Raw genomic sequence first — 26,660 nt, forward strand, 5'->3', positions numbered from 1 at the left:
TTCTCTGAAGGGAGGAGAGAACTTCCACTTTGACTATGACCCTGTAGGAATAAGATTGAAGTCAGCGAACTCAAAAGGCTTCCATAGCCTTGGCAACTCATGACTAGAGCCTAGGGAGGTTATTGACGCCATAAACAAGAGTGTCAAATTGTTAAGTCAACAACAGGAGTCACTGTGTACTTACTTCGCATGTGGGATCTGTCCTTAATGTGTTGTCCAATGTGAAGTAATGCTATAACTAGTACTGAAACACACGGTGTAAACTGATGAAATCTTTACTTAATATATTCTAAATCGATCTTCTCTATATAAAGATAATTGAAAATGAATCTTGTTGTGAATGGAATGGGAGAGGGAGCGGGAGATGGGAGTGGTGCGAGGGGGAGGGAAGTTATGGGGGGGAAGCCATTGTAATCCATACACTGTACTTTGGAAATTTATATTTACTAAATAAAGTTTAAAAAAAGAAAAAAAAAACATTTATAGTAATGAAAGGAATTGCTTTGTAAATTTTTTTTATCTTACTTTTTTTTTCAAATTTTGACATCAAGGCACATGGTGTAGAAACTGTTACTTTTATTTTTTTCCAACAATATGTGAGGGTAGCCATTCAGACCTGGAGTTACTGATTCAAAATGTTTTCAGCATGGAGTAGAATGGTTTTTTATGCTATCAGACCAAGTATATTTTTATTTTTATATATCAATTTTCAAACTTTTCTTATATTTGGTGACTCACTATTTTAGAAAATAGGTCTAACATTTATAATTTCAATGCCTTTCAACATTTTTAATACTTTAAATATAGTAGTAAGGATGTATAATGGTGGACCAGAATACACAAATTGAACAGAATTGTTTAAGTATGTTGTAGCATACTGGCAAGATATGAACTTTATTTCATCCTATTTTAACCTAGAAAAAGTAGTAAAGCATGAACAGTGATAGAAGATATATTTTTTTTAATTTTATTTACACGTAGAGTTATAGACAGTGAGAAAGAAAGAGAGAAAGGTCTTCCTTCTGTTGGTTCACTCTCCAAATAGTCGCTAAAGCCGGTGCTAAGCCAATCCGAAGCCAGGAGCCAGGTGTTTCTTCCTGGTCTCCTATGCAGTTCAGGGGCCCAAGCACTTGGGCCATCCTCCACTGCCCTCCTGGGCCACAGCAGAAAGCTGGACTGGAAGAGAAGCAACTAGGACTAGAACTGGCACCCATATGGGATGCTGGTGCTGCAGGCGGAGGATTAACCAAGTGAGCCATGGCGCCGATAGAAGACATTTGAGCACTGACTATATATTTGATTATATCAAGAAAGTATAATATTTTACATTTAATGAGGTATTTATTTATGCTTTATTTGAATCATGTTTTATGGATACAGATTGAAATATTACAAATCAAATTAAGTGATTCCGAAGTTTGCTTCTGATCAATCTGTTGTTGCATAAGTTGGTGGGATATCATTCAAGGAGGATTGACTATGAATTAATGATTGTTGAAATTGGGAGAGAGGCACAGGAGATTATAATATTCTCTTAAATGTACTTGTATAGGAAGTGTCCTGTGGAAATGCAAGCAGAAACACAATGCTAGGTTTCACAGTGCCATAGCTATGTGTATACAGCCTGTCCTTTTGTAAGACAGGACAGTTTGCTTAGGACAGGATGCATTAACTTGCAGTCTTCTCAGAAACTCTAAGCTATCAAAGTGGTTTATAATTGCCTGGTACCTACCCCTGGAACAGGAAAGCAAAAGAATACTGCCTCCCAGGGAAAGAGAGAAAGTACACTTCTGGGTTGATGAGTTTGCATATCAAAAGGGGAGAGTGATCCAACATGGGAAGTGAGATGCTCAGCAGACTCATAGAATGGCAGATGTCCTAAATAGCACTCTGGCCTCAGAATCAGCCCCAAAGGCATTCGGATCTGGCTGAAAAGCCCATGAGAGTATTTCAGGCATGGAAAGCCAAGACACTCTGGCAAAAGATCTCTGTGAGTGAGATCCCAGTGGAAAGAACAGGTCATCAAAGAAGGAGGTACCTTTCTCTGAAGGGAGGAGAGAACCTCCACTTTGACTATGACCTTGTCTAAACAAGATAAGAGTCGGAGAACTCAGAGGGCTTCCATAGCCTTGGAAACTCATGACTGGAGCATGGGGAGATTACTGATGCCATAGACAGGAGTGTCAGTTTGTAAAGTCAACAACAGGAGTCACTGTGCACTTACTCCTCATGTAGGATCTCTCTCCTTAATGTGCTGTGCATTGAGATTTAATGCTATAACGAGTACTCAAACAATATATTTCACTGTGTGTTTCTATGGGGGTGCAAACTGTTGAAATCCTTACTTAATGCATACTAAACTGATCCTCTGTAAAAAAAAAAAAAAAAAGAAAAAGAAATTATCAATTCCCAACTTGACTCTCACTGGGATTAAACATGACAATAGGTCTGCTCTGATTTCATCATCATTTAAAAAAAATCATCTATTATTTTTCACTTTATGTTTCTGTGTGGGAGCAAACTGTTGAAATCCATACTTAATGTATACTAAGCTGATCTTCTGTATATTGAGATAATCGAAAATGAATCTTGATGTGAATGGAAGGGGAGAGGGAGTGGGAAAGGGGAGGGTTGTGGGTGGGAGGGACGGTATCGGGGGGAAGCCATTGTAATCCATAAGTCGTACTTTGGAAATTTATATTCATTAAATAAAAGTTTAAAAAAAAAAAGTTTCTGTTACCTCCAAGAGTCAGTTAACATACAGTCCCACAAGAAGCAATCTTACTTCAACCAGAAAAGTTTTTAAGATGTCAGAATTTAACTATATTTTAAGAAATCATAATTCAATTTAATTATATATTTATATAATTTATTTAATTATATACAGACAAAAATATATAAACAACCTAGTCATAAATCTTGGTACCTTATGTGGGAGTGGCTTCATGAACTTTGGGAACAAGTACTGAAAGAAATGATAGTACCTGAACTGTTAACTATGCACTTGTAGCCTCCATTATATTTACAACCCAGCCTATTATTTGAGGTCTTTATCCATCAGAGTATTTAGCCTTGGATAGTCCTCTATGGAGAGTCTTTCCACAGTTGAGAACAGCACAGTGCTTTCTAAAATCGTAAAACAGATAGCAGTTTCCTTTATTGACCCATGGAACTTGCTAACATTAAGACTTCTGATCCTTTACAAAAACAAGAAGGGAGGGAGGGAGGGAGGGAGGGAGGGAGGAAGGAAGGAGGGAGGGAGGAGGGAGGGAGGAGGGAAGGAAGGAAGGAGGGAGGGAGGCAGACAAGCAGTGGGGGGCTTCTTTTGATCCCTGTTTTTAAAGAGATGGTTCCCAAAGCAAATCTACACAAATGGAAGGAGAAACAAACTTTATTAACGGGTTACAAAATGATCCCCATCATTTGCACAAGTACCATGCATATTAGGGAGCCTTGGAGTTGAGGAAAGATATATAAAATTCCAGCTTCCATGAATTACTCCTCACTTTACCTATGTAGCTGGAACTATGAATTCTGGACAGTTACTGTAGGGTTCCCACTGGCAAGTAGTCAGTGACACTGATACCTGTATCACAAATGTGTTTATCATGCAAATATCAAATATTAACACTTTTAAGGCTTACTCAAAGAAGATTCTCCCTCCATATTCCTTCAGTATTTCTCAAATATTTTGAGTAACTAGTGTAGTTTAAAGAGTTGTTTGCACTTCGTTCTTGGCACACTTTTTGGTGTTATTGCATGCCAATTTTCCGAGACAGAGAGAGAGAGAAAGAGAGAGAGAGAGAGGGAAGTGAGCTTTTTCTATTTAAATTATGTACCACATTAATGACAGTGTAACCATTAAGTGCATGACGATGTGAATGATGGAATGCAAAGTGAATGAATAAAAAGTTTCTTAAACAGAAAAGAGAAAATCTCCAGTGAAATTGGCATGAACTCAAAACCTCACCCTTTAAAAAATGAGTTTGTTTGCATCTAGTTTGCCTGTGAAATTTCAGTACTAAATGTATTTTGAGAACTCAGAAGATTTCTACTAACTTTCATTTCTGTCAAAGGGAGAAAGTCAGCTAAAAATTGATTTCACATCCTCCCCAAATCTTCACACTTTAGCACAAAAGTACAACTGTTTTGGTCTATCATCTGTTTTGCTCGTTCTTGGATATAGAAAGGCTAAGAACAGGCAGTTCTTTACTCAGCAGAAAAGCATCCCATTGCCGATAAGGGAACAGGTCTTGACTGCAGATAGCATTGGCTTATTGGTGGGGTGACACAGTTTACTCTCTACTTGTTTAGCAAGCATGATGTTTGACTTCACAGTTTCCCTTTGCTTAATAAGTGTCGTCATTACAGTACTAATTAAATTCCCATATTCACATAAATACCTGCTTTTTAAGAGTTATTTATTTGTTTGGAAGTCAGAGCTACACACAGAGAGAGGAGAGGCAGAGGAAGAGGCAGAGGGGGAGAGAGGGAGAGAGGGAGAGAGAGATAGAGAGAGAGAGAGAGAGAGAGAGAAAGTGTTCCAACTGATGGTTCATTCCCCAATTGTCTGCAATGGACAGAGTTGCACTGATCTAAAGTCAGGAGCCAGGAGCCAGGAGCTTCTTCCAGGTCTCCCATGCTGGTGCAGGGGCCCAAGGACTTGGGCCATCGTCTACTGCTTTCCAAAGCCATAGCAGAGAGCTGGATCGGAAGTGGAGCAGCGGGGTCTCAAACCGGTGCCCATATGGGATGCCAGAGCTTCAGGCCAGGATGTCAACCAGCTGCACCACAGCGCCAGCCCCAATACCTGTTTTATTGTTAGTTTTCTTTTCCCAAAAAATTACTCCCTAAATTCACTAAGTCCTTGGCTTATAGCCTCACACTATTTTTTTAGTATCCATAGAAATAAAATAGTAATTTTAATATTGCTGATGGTCTATAGATATGTTTATGAATTAATGACACACACTCAGTTTGTTCCTCAATATTGTTTAGAAACTGAAGTTGGCAAAGAATATAAGGTATTATTACTAAAAAAGCATATATACAAAGTGTTTCTTTCTCATTGATGCAACAGATGGGCAGAGTGAATTAAACAGTGATGGGGTTCTATTTTTGTGCACCGCCTTTCTAGGGATTTCTGTCATTTAGTTTGTTCAGACCCAGTCCAGTCTTGCCCAGAAGGAGCTCATGTTGCTCTTTACTTTGTCAAGTACAGGAAGGAGCAGTGGCCAAGACTTGCTGAGTCAGAGTATTCCAAACCATGATCAGTGAATGACTAAGACAAAACTCTGAACCTAGTAAGTATGGAATTGTTCTAACTACTGGAGAAGATTCTTACTACAGGGAGGTCTGTAAACTGGTGGCACAGGAGATGGGTGACCCCAGCTGTCTTGTTTATCAAGTACAGCCTCACTAGGAGAAAGGGAAGCTGAGCCTGGGCGACATCCCTGGAGTCCTTTATTCCAGCTGTGCCTAAGGCAAAGCACATCTGGACTTCCTTTCACACATACAGAGTTTCTCTGTCTTGGTTAATCTGGTGTGAAATAGGATGCTATCTATGGCAAGAATAGGAATAAAATATTTATAGTATTTTATTCTTTGTAGTATTCACATAATTTTCAAGTGGTAATACTAAGGTCCTTAAGAGAATATAGGGATTTCTAGTATTGGGTCACAATTTAATGGTCATCATTTTCTTCTCTCCTACAAGTACATAGGATAATGACACATCTTTCAATTAAAGGCATCATAGACTTTCATAAAATGTTGGTGTGTAGAATGAATATTCTGTCAGCAAGCCACCTAACACAGAAAAGAAACCATTGTTAATAGATGAGTAGTGCAGTATTGGGTCACTAGTCACATGTTTTTGAGCACAAATATGGCTCTAATTTGAATGGAGATATATTTTAAATTCCAAATACACACTGGATGCTAAAGTATCAGAATAAAACAATGAGTGTAATATGATTGATTAATAATTTATATTGCTTACATATCAGAACATATCTTAGAAACAGTTGTTTAATTGAATATATTAACTGATTGCATACATTTAATTTTTCTTTCTTAAATGTATCTACTAAAGGGTTTAAAGGTATGTACATATATGTTTTCCACTTGGGTCTCGCCTTATAATTTCCACTTGAAATCTCTGCTCAATAGTGTACGAGGTCTTAGTAATGTTACTAAAATTATAAATATATTAATGATTTTACTCTAATACTGAATGTCATCATTCATTCTTTCTTGATTTTAGATATGCCAGTTTCAAATGTAATGAGGCATATATATGCTTTTCCTTTCTTGTTTTTAATTTATAATTCCCTGAAGCAAATAGTGCATCACACTGTGTGTAGCTCTTCTTTAACAATTTATTATTCTTTCACCATGCTCTTTAGGTGTGTTATTTAAAGTGGGTCCTCTGCATGGGAGACCAGGAGGAAGCACCTGGCTCCTGGCTTCAGATAGGTGTAGTGCCGGCTGTAATGGCCATTTGGGGAATGAACCAACAGAAGGAAGACCTTTCTTTCTATCTCTCTCTCTCACTGTCTAACTCTACGTGTCAAATAAAAACATAAATAAACTGGGTCCTTATTTTACATACTGGTAAAAAAACTTTAGTAGTATTTGATTTTACTTCATTTTAAATAGCATTTATTTCCTCACCCACATACTAATAAATAACATACTCTCATTTCAGAAAGCTTAAAAATAAAAAGAAAATTGCTCACAATTATACCAATCTAATAGCCATAATGAAGATTGAATTATATTTATTCCTATTATGAAAATAACCAACTTTTATTATATTTTAATTTTGCTCTGGTTTGCTTTCACTTTCTCCACTCTAAATTAATAGTATTTGTTTTCTTAATGTTAATGAATATCTTACAATTATATTTATATTAATATATCTTCTTACACTAAACTCCCACATCTGTTTTTTAAAATTTGTATGTATTTGTTTTACTTGAAAGGCCAACAACGGATAGGATTATCCCATCTGCCAGCTCACTTCCCCAGATGTCGGTGAGGTGGTGCCACGCCAAACCAGAAGCTCCAAACTCAGATTGGGTCTCCTGTGCAGGTGGCATGGATCCAGGTATTTGAGTCATTACCCACTGTTTCCCAGGAAGCACATTAGCAAGAAACTTGAAATGGAGTAGGTCCAGGACTCAAATTCAGACACAGATATGGGTTGTGGTTTATCCCAAGCATTCCTTAACTGCTTTCCAAAAAAATAAAAGAAGAAAGAAAAAAAAAAAGAAAACCAAAAATAAACAAACCGTGTGCATCACCCTCCATCTTTATTTTTCCCCTGAGATGCATAGGGTTCTATCATATGACTATTTCTGGGTACATTTAATCGAACATATTTGTGCAGCATTTACTTTGCAACTGAATTTTACCTACTATAAAATGTTCCTAAAGTCTTATTTATGAAATGCATAAAGTTTGTATACCTTAAATAAAAGATTCCCGGGGAAAATGTTATAAAAGAAAAGCCAATGGGATCATGTCAAACTATACCTTTGAGAATATTTTCAGTAGATAATTTAGTAGGATGAGACATTTTTGATCTATGTGTACGTCTAAATATTTCCTTAGGAAATATTAAGCTCCAAATAACATCATTTAAAATTTCTTACTGATTTTCATTTTCATTTAGGAGAGAGAGAGACAGAGGGAGAGAGAGATCTTCTATCTGCTGATATACTTTCAGCACTGGACCAGTTCCAAGCCAGAATCCTGTAACTCCACCCATGTCTCCCTGGTGGGTGGGAAGTTCACAAGTATTTGAGCCATCATTTGTAGGCTCCCAGGGCACGCATTAGCAGGAAGCTGGATCAGGAGCAGAGGAGCTCTGACTCCAACCAGGGCTTCCATATGGCATGCAGGCATCCCAAACATTTAAATACTGCAGCAACCACCTTTACTAGTGATTTATCTTTTAAAAATATTTTTTAAAAATTTATTTATTTGAAAGTCAGAGTTACAGAGAGAGGGAGAGACAGAGAGAGAAAGATCTTCCATCTGCTGGTTCACTCCACAAGTGGTCACATGGCCAGGGCTCAGCCAGACCAAAACCCAAAACTGGGTACTTCTCCTACAGGGATCTTCCACAGGAGTGGCAGGGGCCAAAGGCTTGGGCCATCTCCTTCTGCCTTTCCCAGGTCACTTGCAAGAAGCTGTATAGGAAGCGGGACATTTGATGCTCAAAATGGCACCCATAGGGGATGCCGGTATTGAAGGCAGCTGCTTTACCCATTGCACCAAAATGCTCACTCCAGTAGTTTTTTTTTTATTAAAATATGTAAAAAAAATAAAAATACATTGAAAGTTTCAGCATCCAACTCTCAAATTATACAAACATTAATCTTTTGCACATTTGCTTTGTATTGAAAATGAAAGGGGATAAGTTGCTAATGCTTCATTTTCCCATCTTATCCAATTGCCTCCCTACCAAGTAGTATCCAAGTGGTATTTTCTTCTCATTTATACTATAGAAAATAACATGAAATCAGGCCAGCACCGTGGCTCACTAGGCTAAAGCTCCACCTGTGGTGCCAGCACCCTAGGTTCTAGTCCCAGTTGGGGCGCCTATTCTGTCCCGGTTGCTCCTCTTCCAGTCCAGTTCTCTGCTGGGGCCCGGGCACCCACATGGGAGACCAAGAGGAGGTGCTTGGCTCCCGGCTTTGGATCGGTGCAGTGTACCAGGCAAAGCAGCCATTTGAGGGGTAAACCAACGGAAGGAAGATCTTTCTCTGTCTCTCTCTCTCTCTCACTAACTCTGCCTGTTTAAAAAAAAAATACATGAAATCATAGAAATATACGGTAATGAGTTCTGGGGAATTACTTTCATCAGTTATATAACCACCTGTATAAATTATCCAATCTAATACAAATTAGTTTTTAAGATATATCGATATTAGTGCCCCATTTAACAATTAGAAATGATAACTTTGAATTGGATTATCAAGTTTTTTTTTTTTTTTTCATCTTTTCTAATGCACTTATGTTGTTTCAGGTTTAGGTTAAGAGAAATACAGTGTAACAGTGAACATGCTCGGATAAACTTCCATGGACATATGTGATACCTTTAGATATGCAGCCACACATTGGTAGCCCAGGTGATCCATTCTAAGAAATGTAGCTATGGAGACATCATTGCAGTGTAAGCATTACAGGAAGTGTTTGGACAAACCTGAATGAAATGACCTACTACACACCTAGGCTACATGACATACCTATTCTTAACTTAAAAAAAATTTTTTTAGCTTGGTTTTAAAAACTAAGTCACAAGCACACACATTAGCCTAGAGTTAAGTCAGTCAATCTTACTGCTTTCCCACTGCGTATTTATTCACACTGGAAGGTCTTCTGTGCCAACAGTGTGCAAGGAGCTGTCATCGCTTTGGACAACACTGGCTTTCTCTGGAATTCTCCTAAAGGAACTGCCTAAGGCTGTTTTACAATTAACTGGATCCTAATTATCAGAAAGAACCTAATAACCCTGGAATCACAACACAAAATATGGCACAGGAAACTCATAACCCGGTTAGCATAGTTGTTTATTATCAGAAGTTCCTTATCTTGTACATAATTATATGTGCTGTACTTTTAGAGAACTGGCAGTGCAATAGGTTTGCTCACACTGGCACCACCACAAACATCACCAGAGCGTGCCATGTGCTGGTGCTTCAATGGCCACATTAAAATTCACATTAGTGTTCACTCAGTCATAGGACTTTATAATTCCATCATAATATTAGGGGACCATGGTCATATATTCAATCCATCATAAACCAAAATGCCACCCTGTGGTGCATGATTGCACACCGTAGCAATGCTGCTTTTAGAATAGTGCAAAAGGTAGTCTGCCCTCAATTACATGTTGCATAGCTAGAGTCTGTCTGTTCTAAACCTTAAAGGTCCCTGAGTCAGTGGAAACTGCACAGTACCATCTGAAACAAAAAAAGTCATCCTAAATTTGCCTACTATCAAATGTAATAGCTAGGACATTGACATTAGAATGAAAAGGGAAAAATACTTCCAATATTAATAATAAATAGTCTAAAAAGAGAAATGACATACAATCTATGCTGAGTTAGAGTTCCTACAAGAAAATAAATGGAAACAAAAGACAATTATGCTCTGTTTAAAGATACAATCTAAGAACGTGTTTCCAAAATTACAAATAATCTTATCTTTGTAATTAAAGACATGTTGTTCATTGGGGGGAAACATACGGAATTATCAACATTGAGAAAACACTAGCTAGGATATACAGCTAAAAAACACTGTTCTCAAAGGCAGTGCATCTCTGTAAATCAACCAAAGAGTTCATGTAATTTCACTCAAAACTGCCAACTTAAGTCTAAATTGTTCAGTTATAAGAACCATGTGGAAAAAGGTAGACTTCTGTTTTCTCCTCATGGCATTAGCTGGTCTTCCTCAGTCTCTTTTGCAGCATGTCTCCTCTTCTAGAACTACAAACATTCGAGAACATCAGCACTCCTATTGGACCTTGCTCCTGTATCTCGGTCCACTCCCTAAATAAAATCATACAAGACCAGAGCTTCATATATGTTCCAGATGCTCATAATGAACCAATGAACTTTATCTGGTGTTTATATACCCAGTTGCCCACTTGGCATACTTCACTTGGAAATATAGTATCACCAATTTAATATGATATCACCAATTTAATAGTGAACAAGTGGTTTTAACTGACATAATTTGAAACCTTCTCTGCCATAATTCTCTGCTTCTCAAGAAATAGCACCACCACACACCTGGCCACTCCAACTAGGAACCCAAGGAGTAGAGCAAGCTTGTAGAAGTCGAGAGCCTTTTTCTCTCCAACACTATTTCTAATCACTTAGCTAGCTGTCTAGACACTATCCTCAGACTATGAGCATACTGGCAAAACTCTGTGTTTCCATAGTTAGAGTCCTAGTGCTCACAGTAATCATCCTACCTAGATAAGATGCAGGTGTTTCCTAAGTGGCCTCCTTTCTATCCTCTCAACTCTTCAATAAATCATCTTAAAATAACTATAGCGAGCTTTTAAAAGTGTAGCTTTGCTGTGCATGAAATAATCCTCTAATAAACCTTCCCATAGTGCTTAAAATAGAAAGTACATGTTCTGCTCTAGGCAGAAGTGTGTCCACATTTTCGGACAAGTGTTTCTCTGACTTTAACTGCTTACACTGTTACCTTCTCTGAACATGCTCTAATCACAATATCTAATGAACTTCCCTTCTAAATAATGATGTCCCCAGGGCTTTGATTTTCTTTCTACATCATGCAATCGCAATCTCTACTCAAATGCCAGTCTCTGTGGTAGGCATTTACCCTGGCATATCACATCAGAGTTCCTGGGTTAGAGCACCAGCTCCAGATCAAGGTCCTGACTCCAGGTTGCTGCCAATACAGACCCTGAGACACAGTGGCTGACTCAAGTGATTGGATTCCTGACACTCAGGTGGGAGTTCTGGGTCCATTTACCATCTCTTAAGATTGTCCTAGGCCCAACTCCAGCCATCAACAGTATTTGGTTATGAACCAGAGAATGGAAACTGTGCGCTCTCTCTTTCTCATATATGAACATGTAACATATATACATATGTATATTGTTATACAAATATAATAAAATAAATTATATATATTCATTCATTTTAGAAGCCCAGAGAGAGGTCACTTGTTTATAAAAGCCAGTCTGAGCCACTGAGATTAAAATGGCACATTCCTCATGCTTTATTTCCTTTACTCTGCTTTCTTGTTTTTTAGAGAATTTGTTATAATGTATTATAATTTGCTATTATGAATGTATTCATTTATTTATTTTGGTTTTTATTGGTATTCTCCATTGGAATATATCATAAATCGCTCAACAGGATGAATAACAAAATCCAGATGCTCATTTCAACAAATTCAGAGAGAGTATTTTATAAGATTCAACATCACTTCATGATAAAAACCCTCAATGCAAAAGAAAATTAACTCAACATTTTAAAATCTATATGTGACAAACCAACTCCCCATGTCATATTGAACAGGGAATAACTAACAATTTCCCCTTAGATCTGAAACAAACAAGTATGTCCACTTTCACCATTGATATTCAATATAGTGTTGAAAGTACTAGCAAGAGCAATCAGGAGGGGAAAGAAATAAATGGTATTGAAATTGGAAATGGAGAAATCAAAATATCCATGTTTGCAGATTGCATGATGTATTATGTGGGCAAATCTAAAATTCCACCAAACAGGTGTCAAGACTGATAATCCAGTTTAATAATGTCACAGGACTCAAAGTCAACCAGAAAAAATAAGTAGCATTTTTATATGCCAATAATGAGAGAGAAACAAATTAATTAATCCATTTTAAAAGCTACAAAATCAAATATTCAAGAATAAATTTGAAAAAGAAGTGAAAGATGTCTGCAATAAAAATTATAAAGCATTGATTAAACAAATCAATTTACAAAAAAGGACGACAGATATTTCTTGTTCATGTGTTAGAAGAATTAATACTACTACAGTGTCTGTACAACCAAAGCAATGAACAGAGCCAATGCCATACCTATGAAGATACCAAGGGCAATTCCCATAGAGCTAAAAGAAAAACAATTCTAAAATGCAAATAAAATCACAAAACACCCAGAATAACCAAAGTGATCCTGAGGAAACAAAAAAGTCAAATTGGAGGCATCACAGTACCTGATTTTAATGCATACTACAAGGCTATATTAATTGAAGCAGCATGGTATTGACATAAAAACTGGCACGTAGATCAGTGCAACACAATAGAGGGCCAGACATTATTCCACATAAGTACAAGCAACTGATTTCTGAGAAAGGTGTCAATAACCTACACTGGAGGAAGGGCAGTCTTTTCTTTTTTTTTTTTTTAAGGTTTATTTATTTTTTACTTGAGAGTCAGAGTTACACATAGAGAGGAGAGGCAGAGAGAGAGAGAGAGAGAGAGAGAGAGAGAGAGAGAAAGGAGAGAGAGGTTTTCCATTCGCTGGTTCACTCCCTAATTGTCCACAACTGCTGGAGCTTCTTCTGGGTCTCACACACAGGTGCAGGGGCCCAAGGACTTGGGCTATCTTCTACTGCTATCTCAGGCCATAGCAGAGAGCTGGATCGGAAGTGGAGCAGCCGGGACTAGAACCAGCGTCCATATGGGATGACAGCGCTTCAGGCCAGGGCATTAACCCACAGCGCCACAGCGCTGGCCCCATGGGTAGTCTTTTCAATAAATGGTGCTGACAAACTACATGTATATATGCAGAAGGAAGAAATTAGATCCCTCCTTCTCAGTTTAACAAAAAATCAACTCAGATGGATCAAAGACCTAAATACAAAATCTCATACTACGAAATTTCCAGAAGTCATCTGGAAATCCTTTAAAATATTGGTGTCAGTGATAATTTCTTGGATAAGACACCCAAAGCAAGGCAACAAATACAAAACAAGACAAATGGGATTATATCAAACTCAGAAGCTTCAGTACCGCAAGGGCAGCAATCAGTGGAGTGAAGACACATTTGACAGAATGGGAAAAAGATATTTGCAAGCTATTCATCTGAAAAAGAATAAATGTGCAGAATATATCAGAACTCACGAAACTCAACAAAAAAGAAACAACCCCTTCAATTAAGAAATAGATGAAGACCCTGAGTAGACAGTTCTCAAATGAAGAAATACAGAGAACCAACAAATATATGAAAAAGTTCAGCATCACTAGCCGTCAGGGAAATGCAAATCAAAACCACAACATCACCTCACTCCTGTCAGAATGGCAGAAAGAGAGCATAACAAATGTTGGATTTTGAGGAGGTAGAAAAAAGGGAAAGTGATATACTATTGGTGGGGATGTAAATTAGTGTAACCACTGTGGAAAACAGTATGGAGATTTGTCCAACAAACTAGAAATGGAACTGCCAGATGACCACGCAATCCCACTACTGGGTACATATCCCAAAGACATGACTCGTGAAAGAGATACCTGTTCCACCATGTTGATAGCAGTACTGTTCACAACAGCCAATATGTAATCATCCAAGTCACCCATCATCAAATGATTGGATAAAGAAAATCTGATATATATATATATATATATATATACACACACATAAATACAATTATACACACACACATACACATACACAATGGAATGCTATTCAGATATTTATAAAAAGAGATATTTATAAAAAGAATGCAATTCTGATATTTTCAGAAAAATGAATGGACCTGAAGGACATAATATTGATTGAATTAAGCCAGAAGCAGAAAGTCGATTAGTGCATGTCCTCCCTTATATGTGGGAGCTAAAATTTCTTTAAAAACGAAAACTGAATCTGAACACAAAATATTGATTACTAGAGGCTGGACAGTGTGGGAGGGATAAAAATAGTTTGATAAAAAAATTGGGGAAACTGGGTATGGTTTATTTATGGTGATAAACTAGTATGATATGTTAACTGGAAAAATGAAGTAAAGGATATATAGGAAGTTACATTAATACCACACTTTTTATTTTGCAAATTTGAAAGTAATTTTTAAAAATAAATCTAATATATACAAAACATGAAGTAAGGGTTCAGTGCTGTAACATAGTGAGCTAAGCCTCTGCCTACAGGGCCAGCATCCCACATGGGTGCCAGTTCGAGTCCCAGCTGCTCCTCCTCCTACCCAGCTCTCTGCCATGGCCTGGGAAAGCCGTAGAGGATGGCCCAAGTGGTTGCGCTTCTGCATCTCAGTGGGAGATACAGGGGAAGCTCCTGGCTTCAGATAGACTCAACTCCAGAAGTTGCAGCCATTTGGGTGGACTAGCAGATGGAAGACCTTTCTCTCTGTCTCTCCCTCTCTGTAACTCTACTCTCAAATAAATAAATAAAATCTTTTAAAAAAGAAAAAAAAATAAATGAAGCACTTACATAAAGAAATGGATCCTGCTTTTATAGGTATGGCACTTTAAAAAATACTGAACCTAGAAAATAATTCCATCTTATTAATGACTATGGTCTTTGTGCAAATAGAAATGTTCAATACTTGACAGAAATGTAATAAATATATAAATAATTATTAATCAACTAATTAATTAAATATCCAGAATGAGCATTTTTGACTGGTGATTTATTCACATATTTATCTTCGCAACATCTTGGAAAAGTTATTTTTAAGAATAGTTACTTAAAATTGTTTTCCAGGGTAGGTATTTGTCACAGCAGTGAAGACATCACTAGGGACACTTGTGTTCCACACAATAGTTGCTATTTTGAGTCCAGGCTCACTTGTTTCTGACCCATCCTCCTGTAAAGGTGCACTCTGGGTGATGGTACAAGAATCTGGGTACCTGGTCTCCATTCATGCAGGGGACCAGGACTGAGTTCCGTGTTACAACTTTGGCCAGCTCAATCTCCAGCTATTATGGGTATTGGAGAGTGAGCCAGTAGATGTAAGATATCATTCTTTGTCCCTGTCTCTCTCATGCATGTGAGTACTCTCTCCCAGACCCACCTTTCAAATAAATAAAATTAAACATAAAACACTTTACAAAAGACACAGTATTATTTGGTGATGTTTTTCTCATTTCTATAACCATTCATAATCCACAGTGGTCATTGCTGCAAAACAAATGGGTGAAAAGTTATGAATATTCAGTTTTATTTTTCTGGTTATTATGTGGGTCAGCAGTATTTCCTTCTTTCTTGACCATTCAGGATTCCAGTTTTTTTTAATCATTTCCTCAGGTATGTTTCAGAATATTTAAAGATCTATATATTTCTCAATTTAGAAACTCTTTATGTAATTTGAATATCAATTTGTTGAGAAAGTCATGTGTGCATGTGTCTTATGGAAGTATTTTTTTTAAATATTTATTTATTTGAGAGTCAGAAAGACAAAGAGACAGAGAACTCACATCTATTGATTCACCCCTAAATCCCTGCCATGGCTGGGAGGACGTTCTGAAGTTGGTAGCTGGTCACTCAGTCCAGGCATCCCATGTCGGTGGCAGGGACCCAATTACTTGAACTATTTCAGGTTACCCTAGCAGGAAGCTAGAACTGAAAGCATAGCAAAGACCAAATCCAGTACTGCAGTGTGGACTGAGGGCATCTCCGTGGTGGCTTAATCCTTAGGCCAAATGCTCAGACTCCCCCCCCCCCAGTTGCCTTTTAATGGGAAATGAATTCTAATTTATTATTTATATAAATGAGAAAATATCCTATATATTTTCTTCTATATTTTCTAATAATTTGATTTTATATTTAGGGTTTTAGTTGCCATTGGATTATATTGTAAGATATGAACAAAAACTAAGGAATAATTTCATATTATTCTTATACATAAAGACTTCATATACTTTTATTAATATCCCATATTTTACTCCTTGGTTTGTAAAACCATAATTAAACTATTTGAAATCCATAGGAAGAATGAATTAAAATATTAGTTTGTTTTGGTGAAGAAAATTTTTAAACTCAGGCATGTTTTTTCATAACATATGTTCTCTATGAACCATTTGAAGCTCCTTTGTATGAGCTGTCATAGGTCAAATTTCCATTTATCAGTGGGTGTGTCCCAGGTTGTTTATTGTGTTCCATTGTACTCTAGTCTATGGCAGTATTTTAATTATGATAGCTTGTTAGATCAGTTTAAAGTAGAAGAAGTTCCTCCTCATTATTTATTTTTGAAAGATTTTGGCTTTATGTTGAGTCTCTACACATAGAATTTTATTGACAAATACTTTAATTGGACAAAAATTCATATTACTAAACCAGAGACTGTCTTCATTTAAACAAATAGCAAATTCAATGTTTGACACCAAAATTTGTAAATAAGCTTTTGATGAACTCGAGAAAGACCTGATTTGGGAAGGAAATGCTATTTTTGAAATGTTTATTTAGAGCAAGACTGAAAGAGACAGATGTATTTATTCATATCCTACGGCAGCTATGTAGGGTTATTTATGGAGGGAGACCAGAAAGAAAGGCTCAATATCTTTCCAATTATCTCAAGTACTGAATATTTATTGACCTCAGTAAGCATTAATTACTTCCAGCGTCAGACAACAGGCCAAATCTTTATTTATTTTATTTTTTTTACTATCTATTAGCAGTTCATTCTTGAGAACATAGGGAGGTTTACTGAGTTCTCTATTTAAAGCCTTAACTTTCAGTTTAATGCTTGCCTGGAGGATTATGTCCATAAATTCACAAGATAAAGCCACAGTCTCCACTCACCTGATATCAAGGCTCTAAAATAGGAGGATATGCGCAGTCAGCTCTTCCCAGGAGGGGAGATCTGCCAGATCAGAGGGAGGGGCTGACTGGCATCTAGTGGAAGGTTTCACCAAAGCAGGCCCACGAAACACAGAGCAATGAGTTACAGAATACAGAAAATACAAGATCGTGAAGAAATGAGTTTTCATTGCAGGTGTTGCGAAGAGAGAAAATCCCTCCCTGGCGGTTTATTCCTGTCATTGTAGCAGAAATAGAAAATGATATGAACACATTTCTTGCACCTTACATTATTTTCACAGAGGGAGGGGGATCTTGCATTTCATTCTGTGGAATAAATTGGTTCTTTTAATTTTCTTTGCTGCCAGGAGTGACAGATTATTACAAATCTGATCACACGTACACTGGGCTGACTTTAAATTATCGCCTTGCAAGGAAAATAGAAACGCTTCTTTACTTTTTTTCCCAAGGCAATTTTTAGAGACAAATCATTGGAAGGAGTTCTCTAATTTTATAGAGAAATGCCAACATTTTTCAATTAAATTACACCAATCTGTGTGTTTTTAAATCTTTAATAAACACTGAAAGCTGTGTCTCTTAATAGCAATATGAAATAACATAAACAGAACAAGGGTCTGAATGAAATAGAGACGGCTCTGGAAGCAAGCAGCCAGGGAAGGAATAATATTGGTGACAACACCGAAAAAAAAAAAAAAAACAAACATATGACCCAAAGGAATGGCATTTATGATTCTGCTATAGGTTATTGATATTCATGGCTTTGATTCACTTTCTAGACATGAGTATGGAGCAAATATCTTGAGAAAAATATAAGGAGTTGAGGGAAAAGATTACAGATTGTAGGTAATGAATTTGCAAGGCTCTTCCTCCCTCTCCTCATTTCCTTCCCCTCTCCCCTTCCCCTCCTCCTCTAGCTCCACTTTCACCTCCTCCTCCTCCTTCTCCTCCTCTTCTTCCTCCTCCTCTTCCTCCTCCTCTTCTTCCTCCTCCTCCTCCTCTCCCTCCTCTTTCCCCTCCCCCTCCTCTTCCTCCTCCTCTTCCTCCTCTTCTTCTTCCTCCTCCTCTTCCTGCTCTTCTTCCTCCTCCTCCCTCTCTTCCTCCTCCTCCTCCTCTTCCTTCTCTTTCCCCTCCCCCTCCTCTTCCTCCTCCTCTTCCTCCTCTTCTTCTTCCTCCTCCTCTTCCTGCTCTTCTTCCTCCTCCTCCCTCTCTTCCTCCTCCTCCTCCTCTTCCTTCTCTTTCTCCTCCCCCTCCTCTTCCTCCTCCTCTTCCTGCTCTTCCTCCAGTGGGGTAATTTTTCTCTCAGTAAGGAAAACAGAAGCATCTGAGCAGGGGAAAAACTGAAAATTGACAAAATAAATATCAGAGAAAATGTCAAGGACATTGGGTGAGCCTTGGAGCTGCACAATTCTACCCTGACTCCACAAGTTGAGGTTTATAGTCTTTGGATGATTGAAAACCAATGTCAGACTGTTGCTATCTGTTTCCCATGCCATAAACTAATTTCCTTCACCATTTCCTAGCCTCAGAATCTCAGAGAATAACAGGAATCTCTGCATCATCCCACTTTTCACCTCCTCCTAAACAGTCTTACTTCCTCCTAATCACAATATTTTTAAATTCCAAATCCAACTGAGATAGCTTCTGTAAAAATCAGTGTTAACTGATGGGTTGATAAATCACCCAGAATCTTGTAGTCATTATTGCATTTATCAAAACAAGCTCTTTATTAGAAATTCTCAGTAAAACCAATGTGCAGTGTTTACCTTCGCTTATTTATTAAGCTTCATAAGGGCTTCTTCCTATGCTTCTCACTATGGCAAGCCCCTGCCCCTGCACAGTCCTCTTCTTCAAGGTTAAGTGTGTCAATAACTTTGTTTCATCCACAGTGCTTTGTTTCGCCCTTTCTCCCTCAATAACCAACTTCTAATGATGTTTATTTTCAAATGTGTTTAACTGTTCATAGCATTTAATTACAGATTTCTTACAAATGAAATAACGTAGTCATCATAGTGATGAGCCAGGAGGCAGCACTCAGTTGATACCCACACCGCATCCTTGCCTTAAGAACCAGTCTCCTTCCAAGTATGAGACCCTTTGAACTTGGTGCAGTACCACCCTCCCTAAGAGTCTCTCAGGTTTCTAGTGGCAAATCAACTAAATGTCAGTGCACTACCAGCTGTTTAAAAATGGGAAAGCACTAAGCCATGAGACAGGATATATTCTGGACTGCTGGTGGGAGTCGGTGTGCCGCTATGTACTGGCTGCATTCTGCTAGGCAAGAGCAAGGCCTCCCCATGCCATCCGTAGCTGCAAGAGCCAGGACACTGGAGGGCAGCTGGGATGTTTGGCACCAGTCAGCACACACATGGAACTCGCTTTGTGTCATTTGTGCTACTGCCCTCAATGGCCGCCTGCATGTGTACCCCCTAAATTCTGGAGTAGAATGCAAAGAAACTGGCCCTTAGGAAGGCCTTGCTCTTCTGCACCAGCTCAGTGCAATTATGTGACAGGGAATGAGGACACAATGGGGCTGGAGAACAGACAGCATCACAACTGTTATGGGTGCTTGGAATACTGGATGGTGTCCAGGTCGGCCACAGTGCTGCAGTTCTTGGTCTGCAGGAGCCTGGTGAGTGAACAACCTTCATCAGAAAACCCCAGGAACAGCATCTGAGACAGAGATTCCATCAGCCAGGGGTCAGCCTCTGGTGGAAGATGAGGGCAAACAGCAGCTTCCGTCAGTCCACTGGGTCATTTTTGGGAAGGGTTCAGAGAGCTGTGCAGGAGAACCCAGCATCTGCAGACTGGAGCTGACCTGTCAACAGGACCACTTTTCTTTTTTTTTTTTTTTTTTTTACAGACAGAGTTAGACAGTGTGAGAGAGTCAGAGAGAGGCAGAGAGAAAGGTCTTCCTTCCGTTGGTTCACCCCCCAAATGGCCGCTACGGCCAATGCTGTGCCGATCCGAAGCCAGGAGCCAGATACTTCCTCCTGTTCTCCCACGCAGGTGCAGGGCCCAAGGACCTGGGCCCTCCTCCACTGCCTTCCTGGGCCACAGCAGAGAGCTGGACTGGAAGAGGAGCAGCCGGGACAGATTCCGGCACCTCAGCCAGGACTAGAACACGGAGTGCTGGCGCCGCAGGCAGAGGATTAGCCAAGTGAGCCGTGTCATTGGCCAACAGATCCACTTCTTTTGAAGACAAATGAGTCCTGTCATTATCTCCTGCAGAGCAGTTAGCCAACTCCATTTGCTCCCGGTCTCCCTGGTCTCCAGGACTGTCTTTGTCATCCGCTCTCCCAGAGATTGTGCTGTGCGTTTGCTGGATTCAGAAGAGCAGCTGCTTTGTTGAAAGCCGCACTTCTCTTCCGTGCTGGGACTTTCTGGAGAGACAGGTGTCAGGCTGATTCTTTCCTTGCTATGTTTCACATAAACACAGCTTCAGTGCCCAGAGAGCTAAGGGCAGCTGCCACACTCTCCCTCCACGTTCTTCATAAGTTCACCCTTGCTCCCTTGATGGACCAGAAGCTGATCCCACCACGGATATGGGGCTTGCATTCCCTGCTCCAGGAGGACATGGGCTCCAGTTCCCCAGATGACCTATCTCCCAGCCTGGCCACCTGAAGGACCCATGGTTCAGCTTTCAGAGCCAACATCTGTGAGAGAAGGTCCTAAAGAGAAGGGGTTGGGGGCCTTGAGCTCCCTGTGTTCCCTGTGCATGTCTTTCCCCTTAAGGCCCTGCCCAGGTCATAGTTCTGGCAGACGCTGCACGTGTAGCAGGTTCTCACCATGGGCCCATTGCAGCCTTCACAGATCACACTGGGGTGCACCATGTTTGGGGGACCTCCTGAGCACAGGGAGGACGGTGGTCCTTCTGGCATTCCTTCTTTTCTTTAATATAGACACAAAAGATGCCATGTGGCACACGGCTACTGTCAGTTTCTCATCACTGGAGAAGGCAATCATGTCTCATGCTCATCAGAAATGGCTGATCAGAGGCCCTTGTCTTAGCACAAGAAAATAATTCCAGACATGAGATGGAAGCAGTAAGCATGCTGGCCAAGCTTGTTGAAGAAAAAAAAAAAAAAAATACACCTGACAGACTGGACGGGCATCTCAGGAAAGCCAAATGCATTTGTCTTTTTTTTCATTATTATTTTTTTTCTCTCAGGACAGTGAGAGAGAGAGACAGAGAGAAAGGTCTTCCTTTGCCGTTGGTTCACCCTCCAATGGCTGCCGCGGCCGGCGCACCGTGCCTATCCGAAGGCAGGAGCCAGGTGCTTCTCCTGGTCTCCCATGGGGTGCAGGGCCCAAGCACTTGGGCCATCCTCCACTGCACTCCCTGGCCACAGCAGAGAGCTGGCCTGGAAGAGGGGCAACCGGGATAGAATCCGGCGCCCCGACCGGGACTAGAACCCGGTGTGCCAGAGCCGCAAGGTGGAGGATTAGCCTAGTGAGCCGCGGCGCCGGCGTCTTTTTTTTTTTTTTTTTTTCTTAAAATTTATTTAATTTATTTGGAAGTCAGAAGGAAGAGAAAGAGAGAGAGACAGAGAGACAGAAACAGAGAGAAAAAGACAGAGAGAGAGAAAATCTTCCATCCTCTGGTTCACGTCCCAAATGGCAGCAACAGCAGGGGCTGGGTCAGATTGAATCCAGGAGCCTGGAACTTCATCAGGTTCTCCCATGTAGATGCAGGGAACCAAGCACTTGGGCCATCTTCTGTTGCTTTCCCAGGCACAGTATAAGGGAGCTGGATCAGAAGAGGAGCATCTGGGACAGAAACTGGTGCCCACGTGGGATGCTGCTGTCATAGGCAGAGGCTGAGCCCCTTTCACCACAAAGCTGACCACCAAATGAATTTTCTACACCTTAGTACTATGTTGATAAGACAGAAAATGACATACTTTTATCAAAAAGGGATTTTTTATCTTAACTGGAGAAAATCACTAGAGGAATCCCATTACTGGATATAGAGAGATTGAGAAAGAAAGCGTGGGGGAAAGCTGGTTCCATTTTACTCCCAATTGAAGTCCTCGGCAAGTAGTCAAACTCTTAGCTCCTGAAACTTTTAACTCTTGACTATCAGTTTCCCTGGAATCCACACAGCATCTGAGGTTTTGCTCAGAATGTTTCATTAATTATGTCATCTTTACTTACTTAAACTATTTTTGTAATGAATCAGACCGTCTGTGGAATTCTGCTTCTTGCCACACATTGATAAGGCTTCTCAAGAAGACTGTACCGTCATGACTATTAAAGCCGAGAAGCTGGACATGCCTCATCACTTCCAGGATGCAAGTGGGGTGGGAGGGCAATTTCAATGATAAATATCTAAGATAATTCACTCTCCAGGAAACATCAGATGTAAGAGTGAAGGAAATAACAGAGGTGGTGGCCAGACTAAAAAACCTGAGAAGTGAAGATATCCCCTATACACAGCTTCAACAGATTATGAAGACTGGGCCAGTAACACGTAATTTAAGTAGTATAATTTTTATCCAAAATTCAAGAAGTGTCTTATAGTCACCATCATTCCTCTGCCTGAAGCCACTCCAAACAAATATGTTATCACTGTGTTTCCAAACTGTGCAGTGGCAGATTTCCACAGAATCATTCTTCCCACCTGAGGGTTACCCGGAAGAAAGAAGTTCTAGAGACAATGAAAGAGGAAGGAGTAAAAGAGGCATTCCCAAATTCAGCCAAGTGACTACAGCTTGTGTTGTCACTTTCAGTGGATGACTAAGTCCGCCTGGGACACCAGCCATGGAAGTCTGAGTCCGAGAAGGCATGCGGGTGACTCTGACAGGTGTAGGTCATAGGCTCACATACATTTAACATGTGAAGGGGAATGGGCTTTAACATGAAAGCGCTTTTACCCTGCCTCTGTTGTCACCTTGCTCTGCTTCTGTTATAATTCATGCTCATCTGATACTGACTATAGGTACTCCTCATGTTTTCATGACGGCTCACATGTTTTAGCACTAAGCATAAACATTTTTCTCACAAAGGAACATTCTTATTCATCCTCCACTCATCCTGACCTTCTACTCCTCAAGATTTCATTTGCTAATTTTAATTTGCTAATGCACCAGACAGTTATAAATCCAAAGTCAAAGACAAATAGGTCTGAATTTCAGAATCATAATTTTATATGATATTTAAAATATGACCTTGAGTGCAGGTGTTTGGTCTAGCAATTAAGATGTCTGTATTCCATACTAGAATGAGTGGGTTCAAATCCCAACTCTGACCTCAATTCCAACCTTTGATCACATGCACCCTGCAAGACAGCACTGATGGTTAAAGTAGTTGGATCCTTGCCACTGATGAGAGAGATCTGGATGGAGTTTCCATTTTCTGGCTTTTACCTGGCCCAGGTCCCAGTTTTGTGGGTGATTGAAGAGTGAACCATATGGTAGATCTGCCTGTCTATCTCTGTATCTCTTCTATCTCTCTGAGTCTCAAATAAATTTTAAAAATAAATAAAAATTTTGTGACCTTTAGCTTTTTTCTAAGACATAATTCAAAAATTTGAATTTTTGGAGTATTTATCATGAAAATCTATGCAAAGACTCACATATTTTCTCATTCCTTGTGCACCACACCACATGAGGGAAAAAAGTTCCAAAATTCTGTGTAGGATATTTTTTAAAATAATATCAATACAACAAAAATTTCTATCCCTAAAAAGTTTCTGTATATCTTTCTACTAGAAATTTTAAAATACACAATACATAAACCCTTTTCTTTGCTAAAGGTGTTGACATTTGATTCAAATATTTCTTTAATCATAATAACTTCCTTGGAGCTTCTTGTTGACAAATATACATTCTTCTTTTCCCCTGCTATATTTCCTATACTATATTCATGTTATTATAAGCTATTTTATAAGCTTATTTGTCATCTTATTTGTACATCAATGGGATAAAATAGGTGTTAGTAAATTTGCACGTGTTGCTTGGTTTTGTTTCATGTTTCATGTAATCAGATCAAAGAAGAGTGAAAAAAGTAAGATTTGGAGTAAGCAGATCAACTTGTAACACTCACTTGAATAGAAAGTAAACATCCTAACACAAACACTAGAAAGTCAATAGAACTGGGTAGGTTTCATCGGAATTGACATTTTAGGAAAACAGAAACTTCCCCAAGGAATGCAATATCACTGAATTTCAGAATGTGTACTATAATATTATATCATACCAACTTGTCTGATTGGAAATCTAATAAGAAATGCAAGTTTATACTGAAATAATATTTTGTTTAAAAAGAAATAATATTTTATTGATTTCTCCATATGGCAATGCTTGTTACTGCCTCAGTGTCAATTATACTTTCTGCTTAAACACAACACTGTTGTGAATTTGGGCTGGATCAATTAAAGTAAATAGAGTGTAGTAATTTTTTTCATTCAAAAATATTCAGTAAGGGCTGGCATTGTGATGTAGCAATTAAAGTGTGGCCAATTTCAAAAATAATAAACTTGGGGGCTGGCACCATGGCTCACTTAGTTAATCCTCCGCCTGCAGCACTGGCATCCCATATGGGCACCGGCTTCTGTCCCGGTTGCTCCTCTTCCAGTCCAGCTCTCTGCTGTGGCCTGGGAAGGCAGTGGAGGATGACCCAAGTGCGTGGGACCCTGCACCTGCATGGGAGACCAGGAAGAAGCACCTGGCTCCTGGCTTCAGATCAGTGCAGCGCCAACCGTGGTAGCCATCTGTGGGGTGAACCAACGGAAGGAAGACCTTTCTCTATGTCTCTCTCTCTCTCACTGTTTAACTCTGCCTGTCAAATTAAAAAAAAAAAAAAAAAGAAAAAAAAATAATAAACACAAGTTCCACTCACAGGTAAGCAAGTGAGTAATTTTCTGGTGGTAAAATGACAAGACTTGTAAGTGATGAAACCAAGGTTGCGGAAGGAAATATGAAAGGCAAAGGAGGAAGTATGAAAATCCAAGAATAATGAAGAGCACAAGACTATGGGATCAACCAGGCTTACAACTTGGCTATAAATCACCAATTTAATGGTTTAACTTATTTTGTTGTTGTTGTTTTCAGAGAGAAAGGTCTTCCTTCCGTTGGTTCACCCCCCAAATGGCCACCACGGCCGGTGTGCTGCGCCGATCTGAAAGCAGGAGGCAGGCGCTTCCTCCTGGTCTCCCATGCGGGTGCAGGGCCCAAGCACTTGGGTCATTCTCCAATGCCCTCCCGGGCCACAGCAGAGAGCTGGACTGGAAGAGGGGCAACCAGGACAGAATCTGGCGCTCCAACCGGGACTAGAACCCTGAGTGCAGGCGCCACAGGCAGAGTATAAACCTAGTGAGCCACCGCGGTGCCAGCCTAATGGTTTAATTTATTTTAAGCAAGGATTAAAATGCAAAAATATTACTAACCATCTAACTAAATTGGAAGAGTATTCTATTAGCTACGGGCCCATCAACAACTAACTGAACAGGACAGAAAATGGTCCCTGAGGCCACTCTGGAGCTCCATTCATGCTCGAATGTTCCTTGCTTGAAGGAACTCATTTACTATAGGCTTCAAAGCTAGCAAAAGGCAGAGCCAAAACTGAAATCCCAGTTCTCATATTCTAAAACATAATGTGCTATCCCGCAAATCCTCTGTATTCATGATGAGATCAAATCTTTTTTTAAAAAAATATTTATATATTTATTTGAAAGTCAGAGTTACACAAAGAGAAGGAGAGGCAGAGAGAGAGGTCTTCCATCTGCTGGTTCACTCCCCAATTGGCCGCAATGACCAGAGCTGTGCTGATCCTAAGCCAGGATCCAGGAGCTTTTTCCGGGTCTCCCACATGGTGCAGGGGCCCAAGGGCTTGGGTCATTTTATACTGCTTTCCCAGCCATAGCAGAGAGCTGGATCAGAAGTGAAGTGGCCAGGACCCAAACTGCTGCCCTTATGGGATTCTGGCACTGCAGGAGTCAGCTTCAGCAGCTATGCCACAGTGCTGGTCCCAAGATCAAATCTTTCTCCCTGATGAACATCTTCCTGATGAGCAGATACAACAATTTTACATAGTATGTGAATAAAGATGATGAATGTGAAGTGCCTAGTACAGTGCCTGAAGACAGACATAGACCAATAAATTTTGTTAAATCCAAATGCGTAGCTACATTTGGCTTTCCCATTTTATGCTGTGTTGCTAAACCTTGCTATTTAAGCATTCTTAGGCAAAGAAACTTTACATGGCCAGTGAACTTTTGATGCATGTTACTGTGTATGTTATTCCTTCAGGGATGCAATCACAACAAAAATTATGTATCAAAATCCTGGAGACTGAAGTCCAAGAGCAAAGGACACACTGGTTTGATGACTTGTAAATATTGGTTCTGCGTTTATAGATAGTCTGAGGTCTCTTA

General features: G+C 39.6%; 1 pseudogene; it reads right to left on the reverse strand.

Moving 5' to 3' along the window:
* Positions 1-19,843: 19,843 nt before the first annotated feature.
* Positions 19,844-21,250, reverse strand: LOC100353507 (sequestosome-1-like; annotated as a pseudogene).
* Between the last annotated feature and the right edge of the window lie 5,410 nt (positions 21,251-26,660).

Source organism: Oryctolagus cuniculus, chromosome 2, assembly GCF_964237555.1.
Source record: "Oryctolagus cuniculus chromosome 2, mOryCun1.1, whole genome shotgun sequence".
NCBI lineage: Eukaryota > Metazoa > Chordata > Mammalia > Lagomorpha > Leporidae > Oryctolagus > Oryctolagus cuniculus.